This window comes from Hemicordylus capensis, chromosome 2 (genome assembly GCF_027244095.1).
Source record: "Hemicordylus capensis ecotype Gifberg chromosome 2, rHemCap1.1.pri, whole genome shotgun sequence".
Lineage (NCBI taxonomy): Eukaryota > Metazoa > Chordata > Lepidosauria > Squamata > Cordylidae > Hemicordylus > Hemicordylus capensis.
This window is the reverse complement of record NC_069658.1, coordinates 341,344,768-341,362,202: the sequence shown is the minus strand read 5'-3', so window position 1 is coordinate 341,362,202 and position 17,435 is coordinate 341,344,768.

Sequence of the window (17,435 nt, the reverse complement as noted above, 5' to 3'; positions counted from 1 at the left end):
CCGTTCTAAAGTCAGTTTGAAATGGGTCTAGATAATCAGTTTCCTCCAAAACCATCTAGAGCTGGTTAGCCACCACCCTCTCGATTACTTTGCCCAGCCAGGGGAGATTGAAGATTGGCCTAAAACTATCCATTGCTGAGGGATCCAGGGAAGGCTTCTTAAGAAGCAGTGTAACTATTGCCTCCTTCAAACAGAGGGGCACCCTACCCTCCCTCAGCTATGCATTTATGATATTAACTAGGCCATCTCCAACAACCTCTCTGCTAGATCGAAGCAGCTAGGTTGCCAAGGATCCAGAGAACAAGTGGTAGGCCGTACCGCTGCAAGCAGCTTGTCCACGTCATCAGGAGTCACAGATTGAAACTGATCCAACCTAAGACTGCAAGAGGGATTGCGGGATACCTCCCTCACAGACCTTGCAGAAATAGTGAAGTCCATGTTGCCCTGAATACAGGAGATTTTATTTGCAAAGAACCCACTAAAGACGTCACAGCAGAGTATCTCTGGGAGCTGATTTGAGGCAGAAGGAGCAGAAGGAGCAGAGATTATACTCCTCACCACCCGGGATAACTCTGCCGTACGTGAACTCGCAGACACAATGCACGCCAACCAAAAACGCTTTTTTGCCGCGCGCACCACCATTGCATAGGTCTTCAAATGGGTTCTATGCTGCATCCTGTCAGATTCGAGCCGAGTTCTCCTCCACTTGCGTTCCAGTCGCCTACCAAGCCACTTCATCCCCCGCAACTCCTCCGTGTACCAGGGGGCCATCTTAGAAGCAGGCCTGGAGGGACGCTTAGGAACAATAATATCTACTGCCCTGGTGAGTTTGCTATTCCATGTTCCCACCAGGGCATCGACAGAATCACCGGCCGCACCAACATCGAAACCCTCCAAGGCCTTTTGGAAACCTGCTGGGTCCAGCAGCCTTTTGGGGCAGACCATCCTAATAGGTCCATCACGCCTGCAGGGGTGGATTGTGACCGTGATACCAACCTTAACCAGGTAGTGATCCGTCCATGACAATGGGGTAACCACCGGATTCCCCACCCACGGAACACCCCCCTGATCTGAACAGAAGACCAAATCCAGTGTGTGGCCGGCAACATGAGTTGGTTCAAAAATTAATTGGGATAGGCCCATAGTTGTCATGGCCGCTATGAACTCCTGAGCCGCACCAGACAAGCCAGTCCCAAAGTGAATATTGAAGTCCCCCAGCACCAAGAGCCTGGGAGACTCCAACACCAACTCCGTGACCAGCTCCGTCAGCTCAGTTAGGGAGTCAGTTGGGCAGCGGGGTGAACGGTACCCTAACAGAATCCCCAATCTATCCCTAGTTCCCAGCCTCAAAAATACACACTCAATATAGGTCAACTGTCTCACAGGGGCCCTGGTAAGGGAGATAGTATTTTTATGGACCACAGCCACTCCACCCCCCACCCCCCGCCCACTTCCCCTAACCTGCTCCACAACAGAGTAACCTGGAGGGAGAAGCTGAGCCCACACTGGGCCACTCGCCTCCCCCAACCAGGTCTCAGTTATGCATGCCAGGTCAGCTCCCTCATCCATGATCAAATCATGAACAATTTCGGTCTTATTTTGAACTGACCTGGCATTACAAAGGAGCAAGGTCAGGCTCTGTGGGTAGTTGGTGCTGCTCCCCAAGGCCTGAGAATTGTCAGAACAGTTGGAAGTAGAAATAGTTACTAGATTACTATTTCTCTTCCCCTGTAACGGCCAGCTGTTCTGCCAGTGCCAATTCTTCTATTCCTCACCACTACAGCAATAGCTGCCCCAAGGCTGCCCGGCGCACCCCCTGCATCATCCCCTTCAGGGGAGCCCAAACACATCTCAACAACTAGGCCTGGCACAACTCAGGGCAATAATAACAGCACTTTGAGCCAAAAAATCCACCCACCCACGAAACAACCACCCCCCAGCCCTCAGTCCCACCCCTAAAGGCCCGGACCCAAAGGCCGGCCCCCTTTGGTGGCCGGCTTCGGCAGCCGCCTACAGGCAGGCTGTCAGCCATGCCACCGGCGTGTCTTCAGCAATATTTATGAGCCTCTAAAACTTCCCAGCAGCCCCTTCTGCCACAAAGGACTGCTGGCCAACACAGGTGTTAATTGTCAGGCTTTCTGAAGGCAGCAGGCTGGCAGACAGCTCCTTGTCCAGGCAAGATGGAAAAACAAACCCAGAGGGGCCAGATGTAAAGATGTAAAGTGAGGAGCTCCAAAAGGACCTCTCCAAACTGGGAGACAAAATGGCAGATGCGGTTCAATGTAAGCAAGTGATGCATATTGGGGCAAAAAAAAACCCAACTTCACATATACAGTGAAGGGGTCTGAGCTGCCAGTGACTTACCAGGAGAGAGATCTTGGGATTGTGGTGGACAGCTCATTGAAAATGTTGACTCGGTGTGCGGCAGCTGTGAAAAGGGCAAATTCCATGCTAGGGATCATTAGGAAGGGGATTGAAAATAAAAATGCTAATATTGTAATGCTCTTATACAAATCTATGGTTCTGCCACATTTGGAGTACTGCATACAGTTCTGATCACTGTATCTTAAGAATGACATTGTAGAACTGGAAAAACTGTAGAAGAGGGCAACCAAGATGATCAAGGGCCTGGAGCACCTTCCTTATGAGGCAAAGCTATGCCATCTGGGCCTTTTTAGTTTGGAGAAGAGGCAACTATGGAGAGATATGATAGGTGTGTATATGGATGAAGTAGAGAGAGTGGACAGAGATAATTTCCCCCCTCCTGTTTCACAGCACTAGAACCAGGGGTCATCCCATGAAGCTGAAGGCTGGGAAATTTAGAATCAACAAAAGGAAGTACTTTTTTACACAGCGCATAATTAATCTATAGAATTCTCTGCCATGGGATGCAGTTATGGCCAATTGCTTGGATGGCATTAAAAGGGGTATAGTGAATTAAAGCCTTTGTCTCAGAGCAAGCTCACGGGAGGTAAAGAAATGCTGAATCATCCCTACTGAGCTTTCTGGCTAGGCTTCTCCTAAAATTATTCTGTAATTATAGGTAGGTTCAAAAGGCTGCCACCAAGCACCCTAAAACCTGCAGAGATCTGGACCAGTGGATTGGGTGCTGTAATCCAAGGTCCCTCTGGGCAAATAATAAAAAAAAATCCTTCCATTTGTAAGTTTACACGGGATGAGAAAACTGTTAGCTGCTGAATGTCTGAGGACATGTTTGCATCAGAGGACTCCCCCCTTCAGCCCATACTTTTTCCTGTGTTAAAAACCAACTCTGAGAGGCTTGTAAAAGGAAAAGACTCTAAAAAACATTTTTATTCAAGTACTGCCAACTGCTTGTTGAGAAAGCTGAGGCTTTCTCAGCTTTAAATACAGCTAAGAACACTTAATAGGATTACAAAGATAGGTTGTCTTAATGAATGCTTAAATGTTTACAGAGACTTTTGCAAAGCCCTAGGTGTATTGGACATAGGCTGGGGTTTATTATTTCAGTTGCATTACATGTAAACAATAAAAGAACAGTATCAGGAATTTGAAAACACACACACCAAAGAAATAGAAATTCTAACATAAAGTCTGATTAAACAAACTTTTCCCTAGACTAAACTGCCCTTTTTATTGAACTTACCCAATTCCTGAGCAGAAACAAGCTTCCTGTAATCCTTTCTTTCAAGGATCTACAGAGTTATTCCATGAGAGAAACCTCCATGCTGGCTACAACCATGAGGAAGCAAACTCTGTTGCCCCTCACTAAGCCTTTCCGCACGTGCCTCTCTCCAACAAAGACTGCCCTTCTTGTTCCCAGAATTCCCCGCAATCCCTCTCTAGGTCCCACCCACCTGGTGTACTGATTGGCTGCCCTGGAGTTCACCGGCGTGTCAGTCAAGACAAGGCTTCATTCCCTGTTACCTCTTTTTAGGGGGAGGGGTGGCTGTTCACTGCAAGGGGCTTAGACAAATTCATGGAGGACAGGTCTATCAGTGGCTACTAGTCTGGTGGCTATAGGCCACCTTCAGCCTCAGAGGCAAGATGCCTCTGAATACCAGTTGCAGGGGAGCAACAGCAGGAGAGAGGGCATGCCCTCACCTCTTGCCTGTGGGCTTCTCAGAAACATCTGGTGGGCCACTGTGTGAAATGAGATGCTGGACTGGATGGGCTTTGGGCCTGATCCAGCAGGGCTGGTCTTATGTTCACATCTTGAATGGATAGTGACTGACATTCAAACTAGCACTGACTGCACTGTTGCAGCAGTACCTGAGATCCAGGCCAGCGCTGCGCCATTGTGAGAAACGGGAGGAGCAATTGTCAACTATCTCCTCATCCCTCTGAATGAAGCCCACTGTGCCTCCCAAAGACATGTCCCTGAGGGGTCACGCAGAAACGGCCACTGACAACATATTGTTTTAATATACTTGACAGTAAGAAGCACATTTGGAAAACCAGAAGCTGCCTTACACCAAGTCAGATCACTGATCCATCTAGCTCAGCCCCCTTGCCTACACTGACTGGCAACAGCTCTCCAGGAGAGAACCCCAGCCCTCCCTGGAGATACCACAGAGTGAACCTGGAACCACTGCAGGTGGTTCCAGGTTCTGGAAAGTGGTACCAGGCCTACCATTACAGCCCTTCTCTAAGAACAAGCCTTGTGAGCTGCTATTGGGCTATTTGTGTCCTATGTGAACGTTGTTAATGTGGAACAGAACATACAAGAGAAAGTGAATATACATTCTAATCTGTACAGGTTTTGCATACAGATTATTAACTAATATTGATTGAAGCCTCACATGAAAGGACCTTAGATCTGGTGTGTGTGTGTGTGTGTGTTTAGTTTAGATTTCACAAATGTGTAGGAGAATTGCACAAGGGCCAAACAGAGCACTCAGATCTATTGAATACATTTCCTCTTTTTTTTTTTTTAATGTCCTTACTTGGCCACAGAAGTTAGCATAGTTTGGAAGAGGGTGGAATTCATGGGCCCAGGCATACAAAGGATTGAGGACACATGATCCTTCATTCATTTGGGCTGCTCCATCTTCAGCCTCCAGATATAAATATAAAAACAAATATCTTTCTATTTAAAAATTTATATATATATATATATATATATATATAGAGAGAGAGAGAGAGAGAGAGAGAGAGAGAGAGAGAGAGAGAGAGAGATCACATAAAACACAAAGCAGCAGCGGTAGAACTGTATGCTAATATAAAAGTGAAGAGCTACATTTTTACTTGTTTTCTAAAAACTGTAATGGAGACTGAGGAGCGGATGCCAGCCAGGAAAGCTGCGTGAACTCTCAAACTGGGAGATTGTGAGCCCTTTAGAGACAGAGAACTCTCTTTATTATTTTTGCTACATAAACCACCTTATGAACTTTTTTTTGGTGAAAAGTGATGTATAAATATTCTACATCAATATTATTTATTTATATGAAAGTCTTTTTGATTTACTAAAGCTGTACTAAGGCAAAAATAAACTGTTGTGTGGACATACGTGTATATTTGATTATAATGAATTATAGATATGTTATAATTGAACAGATATAACAGGATGCCCAATTTATTTATTTATTTAACACATTCTTATACCACCCAAAACACAAATTCTCTGGCGGTTTACAACAAAACAATAAAAACAAACAAATAAAAAGATTAAAACATTTCAACTATTAAAATTTAAAATGTTAAAACTAATAATATCTAATTAAAAGTCTGGGTGAACAAATGCATCTTGACTGCCTTTTAAAAAGTTGTAAGAGATGGGGAGGCTCTTATTTCAGCAGGAAGTGTGTTCCAAAGCCTCGGGGCAGCAACAGAGAAGGCCTATCCCCTGAGTAGACACCAGACGAGCTGGTGGCAACTGCAGACAAACCTCTCCAGATGATCTCAATGGGTGGTATGGTTCATAGCAAAGAAGACGTTCTCTTAAATATCCAGGGCCCAAGCTGTTTAGGACTTTATAGGTTATAACCAAAACCTTGTACTTTGCCCGGAAACTTATTGGCAGCCAGTACAGATCTTTTAAGATAGGAGTGATATGGTCTCTCTGAGATGACCCAGAGACCAACCTGGCTGCTGCATTCTGGACTAACTGCAGTTTCCAGACTATGTACAAAGGCAGCCTCACATAGAGCACATTGCAGTAATCAAGTCTGGAGGTTACCAGCAGATGTACCACTATTTTGAGGTCGTTCATCTCAAGAAACAGACGCAGCTGGCATATCAGCCAAAGCTGATAAAAGGCACCTCTAGCCACTGCCTCAACCTAGGACACCAGGGATAGGTTTGTGTCCAGAAGCACCCCCATACTGCGTACCTGTTCCTTCTAGGGAAGTGTGACCCCATCCAGAATTGTCAGATCAAAATTATCTCCCAAGTTCCGACTACGCACAAGAAGTACCTCCATCTTATCTGGATTCAGCCTCAGCCTGTTACCTCTCATCCAGCCCATCACTGCCTCCAGGCAGGCATTAGGGAGGTTATGCCTTCTCCTGATGATGTTGACATGGAGAAATAGGTTTGGGTGTCATCAGCATACTGATAACACCCTGCACCAAATCTCCTGATGATCTCTCCCAGCGGTTTCATGTAGATGTTAAGCAACATTGGAGACAATAGGGAGCCTTGAGGGACACCAAACTGAAGTTCAGTTTTTGAAGAACAGTCCCCGAGGGATACAATCTGGAATCTGCCTGAGAGGTAAGAGTGGAACCACTGCAAAGCAGTGCCTCCCACCCCCAACCTCCTCAGACACTCCAAAAGGATACTATGATCGATAGTATTGGAAGCCGCCAAGAGGTCGAAAAGGACCAACAGAGTCACACTTCCTCTGTTAATTCCCAATTGGAGATCATCCGTCAGGCCGACCAAGGTAGTCTCCACCTCATAGCCCACCCAAAGGCCAGTCTGAAACGGGTCTAGATCCAAGACTGCCTGGATTTTGGAGGCCACCACCCTCTCAATTACCTTGCCCAGCCACGGAAGGTTGGAGACAGGCCTAAAGTTGCTCAACTCGGAGGAATTCAAGGCAGGCTTCTTCAGAAGTTGTCTAATAATTGCTTCCTTAAGGCAAGGAGGCATCCTGCCCTCCCTCAGAGAAGTATTTATGATCTCTACCAGGCCTTCTACAACAACCTCCCTGCCAGACAGTATTAGCCATGTCAGGCAAGGGTCAAGAGAACAGGTGGTAGGTCGCATCGCTCCGAGCAGCTTGTCCACATCCTCACAAGTCACAAAATTTAGCTCAAGGCAGCATGACATGGGGCTCATGCAGGCATGACCAGACCTGTCCTGCTAAGCTTCACCACAGTTGCTGTAAATCTGTGAACATGCTTTTATCTGTTAACAAATATACAGTACACCCACAACAAAATGCTGCATTATATCCCTGGTATTCATGTGTTGTTTGAGCCTGTGGTTGAGCATGGCAAAAACAAAAAAACCCCACAGGAGTCCCTATTCTTGGGTCTTATTTCACATGCATTTCCCCGTTTTCTGGATGTGTGCGGGAATAGGGGCAAGGAGTGCACTAGAGGTGTGCAAAAGCAAAGGAGCCAGCGTAGTGTAGTGGTAAGAGTGCTGGACTAGGACCAGGGAGACCTGAGTTCAAATCCCCATTCAGCCATGATTCTAGCTGGGTGACTCTGGGCCATTCACTTCTCTCTCAGCCTAACTTACTTCACTGGGTTGTTGTGAGGAGAAACTCAAGTATGTAGTACACTGCTCTGGGCTCCTTGGGATATAAATGTAAAAATAAATAAATAACAAATAAATAAATAAAAATTTGATTTGAGGTAGAATCAAATTGCAAAATCCTAGAATTGATTCATTGAAAACAGCCAGGTTGCCAGCTGTCTCAACAAATCAACTTTGAATCACACATATCGATTCGAGTGCCATTTTGAGGCCCATTTTTCTGGGGAGAGCTGGAAAAATTGGCCTCAAAATGGTGCTGTTTTTCTGGGGAGAGCTGAACTGCAATTGGGGCCATCAGGTAGACTAGCCCTCCGCTCTAGACTTAGTGTGTCAGCCTACCTTGGAGAACTGGTCTACCTGGTCTCCTTGAAAAAATAGGCCTCCAAATGGTGCTTGAATCACTTGAATCAGTTCGAACTGAATCAGGGGTGATTCTACTCAAATCAGGCCATTTATTTTAAGGGTGATTTGATTTGATGTCGAATAACTAGAATCACTTCAATTCAAATCAATTCGAGTTCAAATCGATCTTTACATCTCTAATGTGCACTGGTGCTCAGCCCCAGCTCATTTTCATCCAGCCCTAAACTTTTTAGAGTTCATGGTTAGTGAGGGATCAGTTTAATATTTTCATCAAAAAAATTTGAAGTTGTATGAAGGGAAAGGGATTGTGGATTAGGCTGTATCTAATGGTGAATGTTGTTAGTTTATTGTGTGACTATGTGTATACGTGTGCACATACAATGATCAACACATTCAGTGTGCAACTTCTCCATCCATTCCTCAGGAGAGTTCACACACAATTGTGAACTTTATAGAACAACATCAAAACAAGGTAGCACCTTTTAGACTGATGTTTTAATATGCAAGCTTTCGTGAGAGCCTATTAACCCAGACACAACACACAAGCTTAAATATATCAAACCCCTTCCCCCTCAGAAACACAAAAGGTGTGAATGGCTGGTGAAAAAACTAAAGAGTTTTAGACACCTTTCTCTAAGAAGCAGAAGAGGTTGTGACCAGTGTTTTCTCTAATTTTTTTCATCTGTGTGAGGAATGAGTTCTGTTCTGGGCAGCAATAGGCAGTGTGCTCACATGGATTCAGAGTGGGGCCTTCCTGATTCAACTTGAGTGAGAACTAAAATTAACTGAGCGGACACCACAAAATTTGTGAGTGTGCGCACGTGTACACACCTTAGAGGGAACACTGGTTGTGACTATATTGAGGGAGTATTCATCAAGATGAGAAATTCCCATTCTTTTTGTTCAAGCCTTCCTTCTCCCTCCTTGCCACTGAGTTCCATTAGCTATACCCTCCTGGTTGTCTGTTAAGTTTATCTATCTATCTATCTATCTGTCTATCTAACATATTTCTATATCGCCCAAAAGTTGTGTCTCTGGGCGATTTACAAATAAAACCATTTAAACATTAAAATCAGTTAAAACATTAAATGTATTAAAATTATAAACCTGATTAAAAGCCTGGGTGGAAAAATACATCTTCAGTGCCTTTTTAAAAGTTGCCAGAGATGGGGAGGCTCTTATTTCGACAGGGAGCGCATTCCAAAGCCCAAGGGCGGCAACAGAGAAGACTGTCCCAGAGCAGCCGCCAGATGAGCTGGTGGCAACTGCAGACAAACCTCTCTCTCCAAACAATTTTAATGGGCAATGGGGCTCATGGTGAAGATGTTCTCTTAAATACACAGGGCCTAAGCTGTTTAGGGCTTTATAGTTAATAACCAGCACCTTGTATTTTGCTTATCGGCAGCCAGTGTAGTTCTTTCAACACAGCAGTGATATGGTCTCTCCGAGATTTCCCAGAGACGAACCTGGCTGCTGCATTCTGTACCAACTGCAGTTTACGGATTACATAAAAAGGCAGCCCCACATACAGCGCATTGCAGTAGTCCAGCCTAGAGGTTACCAGCATATGTACCACCATTCTGAGGACCTTCATCTCAAGAAACGGATGCAGCTGGCATATCAGCTGAAGCTGATAGAAAGCATCTCTGGCCACCACCTCAACCTTGGACACCAGGGAGAGGTTCAGATCCAGAAGTACCCCAAGACTACATACCTGTTCCTTCCGGGGGAGTGTGATCCCATCCAGAACTGGCAGATCAAAATTGTCTCCTGAGTTCTGACCCAACACAATAAGTACCTCCGTCTTATCTAGATTCAGCCTCAGTTTGTTATCCCTCATCCAACCTATCACCACCTTCAAGCAGGCATTTAGAGAGGTTATACCTTCTCCCAATTATGTTGATATGGAGAAATAGATTTGGGTGTCATGAGCCTACTGTAACATCCTGCACTAAATCTCCTGATGATCTCTCCCCTCGGCTTCATGTAGATGTTAAACAACATCGGAGACAATATGGAGCCATGAAGGATACCATACAAAAGTTCAGATTTTGAAGAACAGTCTCCAAGAGACACCATCTGGAATCTGCCTGTGAAGGAGGAGCGGAACCACTGCAAAGCATTGCCTCTCACACTAATCCCCTCAGACGTTCCAGAAAGATACCATGGTCAATAGTACTGAAAGCTGCCGAGAGATCCAATAGGACCAACCGAGTCACACTCCCTCTGTCAATTCCCAATTGGAGATCATCCAAAAGCCAGTTTGAAATGGATCTAGATTGCCTGGAGCTGGGAGGTCACCACCGGCACCTTCTCAATCACCTTGTCCACCCATGGAAGGTCTGAGACAGGCCTGTAGTTTCTTAACTCTGTTGCTTAGCTCTGAGGGATCCAAGGCAGGCTTCTTCAGAAGGAGTCTAATAATAGCCTCCTTAGGATAAGGATCCTGCCCTCCCTCACAAAAACATTTATAATCTCTACCAGGCCCTCTACAACAGCCCCCCCCCGATAGTATAAGCCATGTCGGGCAAGGATCAAGAGGGCAGGTGGTAGGCCACATCATTCCAAGCAACTTGTCCACATCCTCAGGAGTCATGAACTGAAACTGATCCGGGGTCATCACATAAGCGGAGCTGCTGGACACCCCAGCATCAGACTCATAACAATTGTGGAGTTTGAATCTATGTTGATCCGAATATGAGATATTTTGTCCACAAAAAAATCCTCATTTAAAACGTCACAATGAGTAATTGTTGGTTCCAAGTACTGATTCAAGGGGGAAGGGGCACACACTAGCCCCTTCAAAACCCTGAAAAACTTCACCACAACCCTGAAAAACTCCACCAGATGTGAACTTGTGCAGACAATATGGGTGAAAAATAATCACTTCTTTGCCGCACGTATCGCCTGAGCATAGGTCTTCAAATGCGCTCTATGTAATCTGTTGGATTTGAGTTGAATCTTTCTTCACTTGCACTCTAGTTGTCTACCTCACCACTTCAGCCCCTGTAGTTTTTCCGTATACCAAGGGGCCAGTTTCAAAGTGGGTCGGAGAGGACGCTTAGGAGCAATCATGTCCACTGCCCTAGTGAGTTGATTGTTCCAATTCTCCACCAGAGTGTCAACAGGGTCACCAGGAGAGCCAACACTAAATCCATCCAAGGCTTATTGGATCCAATAACCTTTTCAGGCAGACCATCCTAATGGGCCCCTCGCCCCTGCGGATGTGGTCATGATGTAGTCATGAGTCCAACCTTAACTAGATGGTGGTCTGTCCATGACAATGGGGAAATGGTAGTCCATGACAATGGAGTCCCCACCTATGGAACATCCATGGAGTGAAAGACCAGATCAAGCGTGTAATGAGGCCACTTGGGATAGGACCATAGTTGTCATGTCAATATGTCAATGAGAGCCAGCGTGGTGTAGTGGTTAGAGTGCTGGACTAGGACCGGGGAGACCCGAGTTCAAATCCCCATTCAGCCATGAAACTAGCTGGGTGACCCTGGGCCAGTCACTTCTCCCTCAGTCTAACCTACTTCACAGGGTTGTTGTGAAAGAGAAACTCAAGTATGTAGTGCACCGCTCTGGGCTCCTTGGAGGAAGAGCGGGATATAAATGTAATAATAATAATAATAATAATAATAATAATAATAATAATAATAATAATAATGGCGCTATGAACTCCTGAGCCACCCCTGACAAATTGGTCCCAAAGTGAAAATTGAAGTCCCCCAGGAAAACAAGCCTGGGAGAGTCGAATGCCAAGCCCAAGACCAAGTTTGTCAACTCATAGGGATTCTGTTGGGCAGCGAGGTGATCAGTACACCAACAGAAGTCCTAGTCTATCCCTGGTCCCCAAACTTAAGTATACACATTCAATATGGTAAGACACTTCAACAGGGATCCTGGCAAGGGAGATGCTCTTATAGACCACAACCACTCCACCTCTCCGCCCATGTCCCCTCCCCTGCTCCTCAACATAGTACCATGAAGGGAGAAGCTGAGACCAGATTGGGCCACCAGCCAACCCCAACTAAGTCTCTGTCATACATACCAAATCGGCTCCTTCATCCAGAATCAGATCATGGATGATTTCAGGGGTGGTTTTTTGTTGTTGTTTTTTAAACATTCATTTATTTAATTAAGTAAATATTATAGGAACATAGGAAGCTCCCATATACCTAGTCAGACCATTGGTCTATCTAGCTCAATATTGACTTCACATATTGGCAGTGGCTTCTCCAAGGTTGCAGGCAGGTGTCTCTCTCAGCCCTATCTTGGAGAAGCCAGGGAGGGAACTTGGAACCTAGATGCTCTTCCCAGAGCGGCTCCATCCCCTGAGGGAATATCTTGCAGTGCTCACACATCAAGTCTCCCATTCAAATGCAACCAGGGCAGAACCTGCTTCACTAAGGGGACAAGTCATGCTTGCTACCACAAGACCAGCTCTCCTCTCCAAAATATTGACTTCCCGCTTACCTATCTGTGCGGTTCACATTAACTATACATATAAACCATTGCTATAATTCAAAACATAATCCACATTACTACTCGATTTTACCCAACCTGCTGTCAATACTATATTTCAAACCCTGCAGAAAAGTCCATATTAGAAAAATAGTTCTTTAAGTAAAGTAAAAATGGTTCCCAATCTTCTTGGAAACATTCCAAATTTTCATCCCTTATAAGTGCTGTAAGCTTTGCCATCTCAGCATATTCCAAAATTTTTATCAACCAGTCTTCTTTGGAGGGCATTTTAGTGTCTTTCCATTTCTGCGCATATACTCTCCTAGCTGCCATGGTTGCATACATAAAAAATGTTAAATTTCTTCTGGAAAACTCTCCTTGGGATATTTCCAGCAAGAAGGATTCTGGCCTCTTAGGAAATGTCATTTTAAAATTTTTCTTCAACTCATTATATATCATATTCCAAAAAGCCTTTGCCTTCCCGCATGACCACCACATATGGAAAAAGGTTCCTTCACATTGTCCATATTTCCAACATTTGTTTGAAACATTTTTATACATTAATGCTAATTTTTTCGGTATCAGGTACTACCTATACATCATCTTATAATACTTTTCTGTTAAAGTATAACATGCAGTAAACTTTAAATCAGTTTTCCATAATTTTTCCCAAGCAGCCATATCTATATTATGACCCACATCTTGAGCCCATTTTATCATAGTCGTTTTAACCACTTCATCTGTTGTATCCTCCAAAAGCAACAACTTATACATCTTAGAGACTAATCTTTCATCATTTTCACACTTCTTCTCGAATCTCAACATTTGATCCACAAATCCAACTTTAAGATCCTTTTTATAAATTTCATTTAGCTGATGATACTGAAAGCAATTACTAACCAAATTTTGTACTTCGTTTAAATTTTTTAATTTACAGCCCTTCTCTTGAAAACATAACAAATCAATATAGTTGCCCAAATCAGATTGCATATTTGTCTCTTTACGTGCCAAAGCCTCAATCGGGGATACCCATAATGGTGTTTTATACTCCAACCATTTTTTATATTTTGCCCACACTCCCATCAGACTCCTTCTTACATAGTGATTAAGAAAGTCTTTATGCACTTTGCTTTTATCATACCACAAATATGAGTGCCAGCCAAACCTTCTATCAAATCTTTCCAAATCAAGTATTCTGGGATTTCTTAATGTTATTCATTCCTTTAACCACGTCAAACAAACAGCATCAAAATACAGCCTTAAATCAGGCAGGGTAAGACCACCTCTTTCTTTAGCATCTGTTAAGTTTTTTAATTTAATTTTTGGTCTTTTCCCTTGCCATACAAATTTAGTTATGTCCTTTTGCCATTGCTTGAAACAGGTTAACGTACTGATTATAGGAACAGTCTGAAAAAGAAACATTTTGGGTAATACATTCATCTTCACAGCTGAAATTCTTCCCATTAAAGATAAGTTCATTCTAGTCCATCCTTGCAAATAAATTTTTACTGTATTTCATATTTTAATATAATTATTTGAAAAAAAACAAAGAGTTTTTATTTGTCAACAAGACACCCAAATATTTAATTTTCTTCTCCACTTTCAATTCACTTATTTCATAAAGTCTGTCACTGGATTTCTGCTCCATACTTTTTGTCAACACCTTCGTTTTACTTTTTTTTATCTAAAACCCGGCCAATTGGCCAAATGATGATTTCAGGTTTATTCTGGACTGACCTGGCATTACAAAGAAGCAAGGTGAGGCTCTGTGGGTGGGTGGCATTGCAAGGTCAAAGAGTTGGCAGGACAGCCAGAAGGTGAAACAGCAATTAGGTTTCTGATTTCCCTCCCCCTGCAATGGCCTGCTGACCTGTCAATGTTACTTCTTCTGTGCCACGCCACCACTGGAATAGCTGCCCCGTAATCAGTGGATATACCACCTGTCTCCCCATAAGAACAGCCCTGTTGGATCAGGCCCATGGCCCATCTAGTCTAGCATCCTGTTTCACACAGTGGCCCACCAGATGCTGCTGCAAGCCTACAGGCAGGATTTGAAGGCATGCCCTCTCTTCTGCTGTTACACCCCTGCAACTGGTACTCAGAGGCACCCTGCCTTTGGCTGGAGGAGGCCTATAGCCCTCTGACTAGTAGCCGTTGATAGAGCTCTCCTCCATGAAGTTATCCAAACCCTTCTGAATGCCATCATCCAAGTTGTTGGCTGTCACTACATCTTGTGGCAGAGAATTCCACAAGTTGATTATGCATTGTGTGAAAAAGTACTTCCGTTTGTTCATCCTAAATTTCCTGGCAATCAATTTCATGGGATGACCCGTGGTTCTAGTGTTATGGGAGAGGGAGAAGAATTTCTCTCTATCCACTTTCTCCACACCATACATGATTTTATAGACCTCTATCACGTCCCTTGCAGTCATCTTTTTTCTAAACTAAATAGCCCCAGGTGTTGTAGCCTTGCCTCATAAGAAAGGTGCTCTAGGCCTCTGATCATCTTGGCTGCCCTCTTCTGCACCTTTCCCAGTTCTACAATGTACTTTTTTAGATGTGGTGACAGAATTGTATGCAGTACTCCAAGTGTGGCTGCACTATAGTTTTGTAGAAGGGCATTATAATATTAGCATTTTTATTTTCAATCCCCTTCATAATGATCCCTAGCATGGAATTAGCCTTTTTCACAGCAGCCGCACATTGAGTCAACACTTTCAACGAGCTGTCCACCATGACCCCAAGATCCCTCTCCTGGTCAGTCACCGACAGCTCAGATCCCATCAGTGTATACTTGAAGATGGGTTTTTTTGTCTCAATGTGCATCACTTTACATTTGCCAACAATGTACCGTGTTAGCCACTTGGTCGCCCACTCACCCAGTTTGGAGAGATCTTTTTGGAGCTCCTCACAATCCGTTTTGGATTTCACTACCCAAAAGAGGTTGGTATCTTCTGCAAATTTGGCTACCTTGCTGCTGCTTACTCCAACTTCTAGATAATTTATGAATAAATTTAAAAGCACCAGTCCCAGTACAGATCCATGGAAGCCCCCACTTCTTACTTCCCTGCATTGTGAAAACTCTCCATTTATCCCTACCCTCTGTTTCCTGTCTTTCAACCAGTTAGCAATCCACACATGTACTTGTCCCTTTATCCCATGACTGCTAAGTTCCCTCAGGATTCTTTGATGAGGAACATTGTCAAAAGCTTTCTGGAAGTCCAGGTATACTATGTCAACTGGATTACATCGATCCACACACTTGTTGACACTCAAAGAACTCCAAAAGGTTTGTGAGGCAAAATTTACCTTTGCAGAAGCCATGGTGGTTCTCTCCTAGCAGGGCCTGTTCTTCTATGTGCTTTACAATTTTATCCTTGAGGATGCTTTCCATCAATTTGCCTGGAACAGACGTTAAGCTAACCGGCCTGTAATTTCCCGGATCGCCCCTGGATCCCTTTTTGAAAATTGGTGTTACATTTGCTACTCTCCAGTCCTCTGGTACAGAGCCCGATTTCAGGGACAAGTTATATATTTTAGCAAGGAGGTTGGGAATTTCACATTTGAGCTCTTTGAGGACTCTTGGATGGATGCCATCCGGCCCTGGCAGTTTACCAGACAGACCCAGGCACATTCAAACTGAACTCACCCAGGATTTCAAACATAAGCCGAATTAAAATACCCACCTACCTTTACACACCCATTAAGAATCTTGAGCCAAACAGCCTGGCCCTTGCCCTCATTATCTCCTGAAGTGTCTCCCCCAAAGGGGCAGCCCCCTTTGGTGTCGCCCCTTTGGTGGTGACTCAGTTGCCGGTGGCAGGCCCACCGCCACAGGCAGCATTCCTATAAAGGCCCAGAGGTGAGCAGATGGTACCAGAAACTGCTGAGTCACTCACTCCTGGCCCCAGTCCTGCACACACTCCCCACAGATGTTCCACAGAGGCAGCAGACTGCAGCCCAGCAGGGGGAGCAAGGAGCAGGCAGGTAACAGCAGAAGGAGCCAATAGTACACACACACGCACACACACACGGTCTCTCACACCGGGCAGCACTGAATTGGAAGCAGATAGGCTCTGCCTCTCCTCTGCTTGGCGTCATGCCTCTGACTCCATGAATATTCTGCTCCATTGAGTTACATTGGGGCATTGTGTGTGTGTGTGGGTGCCCCTTTAGTTTTTTTCCTTCAGATATTTGTGAAACCAATGTAACTGTGGGTTACCCTGAGTCTGCTGGTATCTCCCTCTTATCCACAGGTGCTCCTGTCATGCATCCATAAGGATAATGTGTGCACCACCTGGAGATTTCAATATCAGGCGATACAGAAATGAATGGATGGATGGATGGATGGATGAATAAAACAAAATGTCCTTTTCCAGCTCTGTTGGAAAATCTATTAGATGCACTGATCCCTCTTCAAGGGGATGGGATGTAGCTCAGCAGCAGAGCACATGCTTTGTATGGTTCAGTCCTTGGAATCTCCTGGTAGGGCTGGAAGAGACCCTTTGTTTGGAATCCTGGAGACCTGCTGCCAGTCAGTATTGAGAGTCCTGACCGAGATGGACCAAAATCTGACTCAGAAGGCAGTCTGCGTTGTACATTTGTGATTCAGTGTGTTGCTTGCATCCAGCCTTATTTATAACTGGGGTTTTCTTTTAAAGGGGGATGGTGAGAAAGAAATGTACTAGGCAGACTTTGTACATATTCCCAGCTCAGTCCCCTCTTCTCTTCTCTGCTCTTGTGCCTGACAGATTCCTTTCCCGCTGGACCATCTTTGGATATTAGCCCAGTGATGTGACTCGATGAAGAAACAGAGGGAACTCCCAGGTCAGAGAGATTTAAGACTGCCATCCCAGAATGTATGGAATTTACCATAAAACTTTAGTCATCAATGAAGCCCCTTTTAGTGCTTT